The sequence below is a fragment of the Terrapene carolina genome, unplaced genomic scaffold (assembly GCF_002925995.2).
Source record: "Terrapene carolina triunguis isolate 2854851 unplaced genomic scaffold, T_m_triunguis-2.0 Scaffold146, whole genome shotgun sequence".
Taxonomy (NCBI): domain Eukaryota; kingdom Metazoa; phylum Chordata; order Testudines; family Emydidae; genus Terrapene; species Terrapene triunguis.
Window position 1 is genome coordinate 248973 of NW_020664497.1, and position 6019 is coordinate 254991.

A 6019-nucleotide genomic window follows, 5' to 3' on the forward strand; every position below is an offset into this window, starting at 1 on the left:
GGGCCAAGCAGGATAGCCGCGCGGGCTGTAGTTTGCCCATCTCTGATCTAGCCCAACATCCTGTCTTCCAACAGTGGCCAATCCCAGGTACCCCAGAGGGAATGAAGAGAAGAGCTAATCATCAAGTGATCCATCCCCTGTTGCCCATTCCCAGCTTCTGGCAAACGGAGGCTAGGAACATCATCCCTGCCCATCGTGGCAAATAGCCACTGATGGACCTATCCTCCATGGACTTATCTAGTTCTTTTTTTGAATCCTATTATAGTCTTGGCCTTCACAACATCCTCTGGCAAAGAGTTCCACAGGTTGACTGTGCGCTGTGTGAAAAAATATTTCCTTTTGTTTATTTTAAACCTGCTGCCTATTAATTTCATTTGGTGACCCCTAGTTCTTGTGTTATGAGAAGGAGTAAATAACACTTCCTTATTTACTTTCTCCATACCAGTCATGATTTTATGGACTTCATCAGATCCCCCTCTTAGTCGTCTCTTTTCCAAGCTGAAAAGTCCCAGTCTTATCAATCTCTCCTCATATGGAAGCTGTTCCATACCCCTAATAATTTTTGTGGCCCTTTTCTGAACCTTTTCCAATTCCAATGTATCTTTTTTGAGATGGGGCAACCACATCTGCATGCAGTATTCAAAATGTGGGTGAACCATGGATTTATACAGAAGCAATATGATATTTTTTGTCTTATTATCTATTCCTTTCTTAATGATTCCCAACATTCTGTTCACTTTTTTGACTGCCACTGCACATTGAGTGGATGTTTTCAGAGAACTCTCCACAATGACTCCAAGATCTTTCTTGAGTGATAACATCTAATTTAGACCCCATCGTTTTATATGTATAGTTGGGATTATGTTTTCCAATGTGCATTACCTTTGCATTTGTCAGCATTGAATTTCATCTGCCATTCTGTTGCCCAGTCACTCAGTTTTGTGAGATCCTTTTGTAGCTCTTCGCAGTCTGCCTGGGACTTAACTATCTTGGGTAGTTTTGTATCATCTGCAAATTTTGCCACCTCACTGTTTACCCCTTTTTCTAGATCATTTATGAATATGTTGAATAGGACTGGTCCCAGTACAGACCCCTAGGGGATACCACTATTTACCTCTCTCCATTCTGAAAACTGACCATTTATTTCTACCCTTTGTTTCCTATCTTTTAACCAATTACCAATCCATGAGAGGACCTTCCCTCTTATCCCATGACAGTTTACTTTGCTTAAGAGCCTTTGGTGAGGGACCTTGTCAAAGGCTTTCTGAAAATCTAAGTATACTATATCCACTGGATCCCTCTTATCCACATGCTTGTTGACTTCCTCAAAGAATTCTAATAGATCAGTGAGGCATGATTTCCCTTTACAAAAACCATTCTTCCCCAACAAATTATGTTCATCTATGTGTCTGACAATTTTGTTCTTTACTATAGTTTCAACCAGTTTGCCCAGTACTGAAGTCAGGCTTACCAGCCTGTAATTGCCTGGATCACCTCTGAAACCCTTTTTAAAAATTAGTGTCACATTATCCTCCAGTCATTTGGTACAGAAGCTGATTTAAATGATAGGCTACAAACCACAGTTAGTTGTTCTGCAATTTCAGATTTGAGTTCCTTCAGAACTCTTGGGTGAATACTATCTGGTCCTGGGGTCTCATTACTGTTTAGTTTATCAATTTGTTCCAAAACCTCCTCTAATGACATCTTTATCTGGGACAGTTCCTCAGATTTGTCACCTAAAAAGAATGGCTCATCTTTGGGAATCTCTCACATCCTCAGTCATGAAGACCTATGCAAATAATTCATTTAGTTTCTCCACAATGGCCTCATCATCCTGGAGGGCTCCTTTAGCACCTCGATCGGCCCCACTGGTTGTTTAGCAGATTTCCTGCTTCTGATGTACTTTAAAAAAAATTGCAATTACTTTTTGAGTCTTTGGCTACCTGTTCTTCAAATTCTTTTTTGGCCTTCCTGATTATATTTTCACTTCACTTGCTAGAGTTTATGCTCCTTTCTATTTTCCTCAATAGGATTTAACTTCCACTTTTTAAGGGATGCCTTTCTGTCTCTCTCTGCTTCTTTGGCTTTGTTTAGCCACGGTGGCACTTTTTTGGTTCTCTTACTATGTTTTTTAATTTGGAATATACATTTAAGTTGAGCCTCTACTATGGTGTCTTTAAAAAGTTTCCAAGAAGCCTGCGGGGATTTCACTTTTGGCACTTTACCTTTTAATTTCTGTTTAACTAACTTCCTCATTTTTGTGTAGTCCCCCTTTCTGAAATTAGATACTAGTGTTAGGCTGCTATGGTGTTTTCCCCACCACAGGGATGTTAAATTTAATTATATTATGGTCACTGTTACCAAGCGGTCCAGTTATATTCACCTCTTGGACCAGATCCTGTGCTCCACTTAGGACTAAATCAAGAATTTCCTCTCCTCTGTGGAATTCAGGACTAGTTGCTCCAAGAAGCAGTCATTTAAGGTGTCAAGAAACTTTATCTCTGAATCCCGTCCTGAGATGACATATACCCAGTTAATATGGGGATAGTTGAAATCCCCCAATATTATTGTGTTTTTGACTTTTATAGCCTCTCTAATTTCCCTGAGCATTTCACAGTCACTATCACCATCCTGGTCAGGTGGTTGGTAATATATCCCTACTGCTATATTCTTATTATTAGAGCATGGAATTACTATCCGTAGAGATTCTATGGTACAGTTTGGTTCATTGAACATTTTTACTTCATTTGAGTCTACACTTTTTCACGTATATTGCCACTCCCCCACCAGCACAACCTGTTCTGTCTTTCCGATATATTTTGTACCCTGGTATTACTGTGTCCCATTGATTATCCTCATTCCACCAAGTTTCTGTGATGCCTGTTATATCAATATCCTCATTCAATATGAGGCACTCTTGTTCACCCATTTTACTATTCAGACTTCTAGCATTTGTATATAAGCATTTAAAAAATTGTCACTTTTTAGCTGTCTGCCATTACATGATGTTGCCATCATATCTAACCTAAATCTCCCTTGTTGCAGATTAAGCCAATTACTTGTTATCCTACCTTCAGTGGTCATGAAGAATCACTGATCATCATCCTCTTTATAACAGCCCTGAACATATTTGAAGGTTTACCAGGCCTGTCCTCAGTGTTCTTTTCTCAAGACTAAACATGCCCAGTTTTTTTAAACCCTTCCTCATCGGTCAGGGTTTTCTAAACCTTTTATTATTTTTGGTACTTTCCTCTGAACTCTGGTTTGTCCACATCTTTCTTAAAGTGTGGTGCCCAGAACTGGCTGCAGTACTCTGTTCAGCACTGGTGATGCCTCCGGTAGAGTCTCTCCAATGTCTTACATACAACGCTCATGTTAATACACCCCAGAACAAACTAGTCTTTTTTGAAACTGCATCATATTGTTGGTTCATGCTCAGTTTGTGATCCACTATAACCCCAGATCATATTCTGCAGTATTTCTGCCAAGCCAGTTATTTCCCATTTGTAACTGTGCATTTGATTTTTTTTCTTTCTAAGTGAAGTACTGTGCACTTGTCTATTGAATTTAATCTTTTTTGAATTCAGACCAATTCTTCAATTTGTTAAGGCCATTTTGAATTCTAATCCTATCCTCCAAAGTGCCAGCAACCCCTCCCAGCTTGGTATCATCTGCAAATTGTATAAGCATATTCTCCACTCGACATATATTACTTTATAAAGTACAATGATTCCCTTGACCTCCCATCCTTTGCTTCCCTAACAACTGGAGCCCTTACTGGGCTGAAGTGATTTTTTCCACTAGAGTACCTTGTTTCAGAGACTTCCAGAAGTGCAGACTCTGCATGTTGAGGGGATTGGACACATGCAAATAACTTTGGGCTATGATCAGTCAAAGAAGATTTTGAAAGTTTGAAGAAGAGTCTATATTCACTTTGATCTCTGGCATTGGTGTCAACATCAATCAAAGCTTCAATAAGATCTGTATCATTAGTATATACATTTCCACCCTTACTATCTCTCTTCCAGCTGGAGTCAGTGGTTTTGGACAGCCTTCCTTTGAGTCTCTCGGTTATTTTTTCTCTTTTTTTAGTTGAACAACAGTTTGACTATTCATAAATTCACAATCTATCAGAGGTTTGAATCCTATGAATGCATATGGAAATTGTATTTCATGTATCTTCATCAAGAACCACATGGGAGGGAAAGATTAAAAGTGGTTGTGTATTGTTTTCCAGATCAATATTCTTTTCAACCTCTTCCCTACAAAAGGGGAAAAAACAATGCAGCAGTCTAGCTGTAAGAGAGAATTATCTGTGTGTTTGTCTGTGATTTTGTGTCTGTCAAGATTTAGCTGTAGACAGGGCCGGCGCTTCCATTTAGGCAACCTAGGCGGTCACCTAGGGTACCAGGATTTGGGCAATTCGGCAGCGGGGGGGTCCTTCCGCACTCCAGGTCTTCGGCGGCAATTTTGCAGCGGGTCCTTCACTCGCTCCGGGACCCGCCGCTGAAGTGCCCCAAAGACCGGGAGTGTGGAAGGACACCCTCCCCCCCCCCCCCGCCGCCGCAGAATTGCCGACGACGACCGGGAGCGTGGAAGGACCCCCGCCTAGGAGGCCAAAACCCTGGCGCTGCTCCTGGCTGTAGAGTCCCTCTACAGTCATTCTATATCTAAATCTTCTACGTTGAGATTATGGTATGAGTGACTTATAGACCATTACAACTCATAAGATTGCACAGTATTCTTTCCTTAACATAGTTAGACCTCTCAATTTAGCATTCACTCTGTCTGATTTTAAAAAGCAGATATAGCCAGCAGCACTGACTATTCAGGGAATAGTATTTTATAACATTTTATTTCCTGTGTAACATAATAGTAGAATAATAAATATGATTTGGTACTCAGCTTCCATGAGACCAGCTACTCAACACTTTTGATTGTGCTAGAAAATGGTATAACAGTTGCTGTCAAATCTAGTTTCTTTGAATTATGATTTGTCAGCAAGACAATAGCTAACCTGGGTCACTCAGCACTTAGAACCTGATTCAGCAAAGCACTTAAACATGTACCTAGCTTTAAGCACATGAGTAGCCCCATTTCAACTCAATGAGATTACTCACACACTTAAAATTAAGCACATGCTTTAGGGTTTTGCTGAACTAAGCCTTAATTTTGGAGGGGCTTTCTATGTAGCTAAAAGATTTTCCACAATCCAATGTCAGATCAGAGGGTTGATTTCCCCAACAGTCCTCACTATGCACACATTTGATATGAGTGATGATGCCCGTGTAAAAATGTTGCATCATTCTACAGCAGCTGAACTAAGCGGTGTCTCCAGCAACACAAAAAGGTGAGTAGAAAATGGGATTCCACCCGCCACCCAACAAGGGTGTCTGTGAGTTTTCAGAAGTGAATAATTGTAAGATGATGTGCAGCCAAACATAAATCACATAGCATGCCTTGTGGGGCTAACTTCAAACTCCACAAATACAGCCAGTGGCCATTCATCTGCTTTTTAACTGTGAATTAAGCTTTTGTAAATGGATTTTGTTCCCTCTTTCTGCTGGTGTTGGCTACATAGGGATGTTAGTGATATCCCTTTATTAGGGATGAGTTCTGGTAACTGCTAGCAAAAGACACCTGACCCCGTTTGTTTTGTTAGGAATACCAGCTATATCTATTTTTCAGCTTTGAAGAGCCTGCAGTAGTTCCCATTTGCTCTCTCCACCATATCCTCAGAGATTTATGCTTTTAAAACACCAATTCCCTAGAGCTTGGTTGCTAAAAACCTCCCTCTCCAAATGAGAGCATCTGCAGAGTGTCTTTGAGTGAGAGCACTGCAGCAGATCTTAAAAGCTTTAATCATCTGGACATATTCCAAAAAGTCCCTCAACCTACCTCCTTCTTTTCCCTCCCACCTTTCTTCCTATCCAAAACCTTGCCATGCAGATCTATGTCATTAATATTTCAGCATCAGCTATTCACAGGCATTGGGTACATTGCAGTGCATCTCATCAAT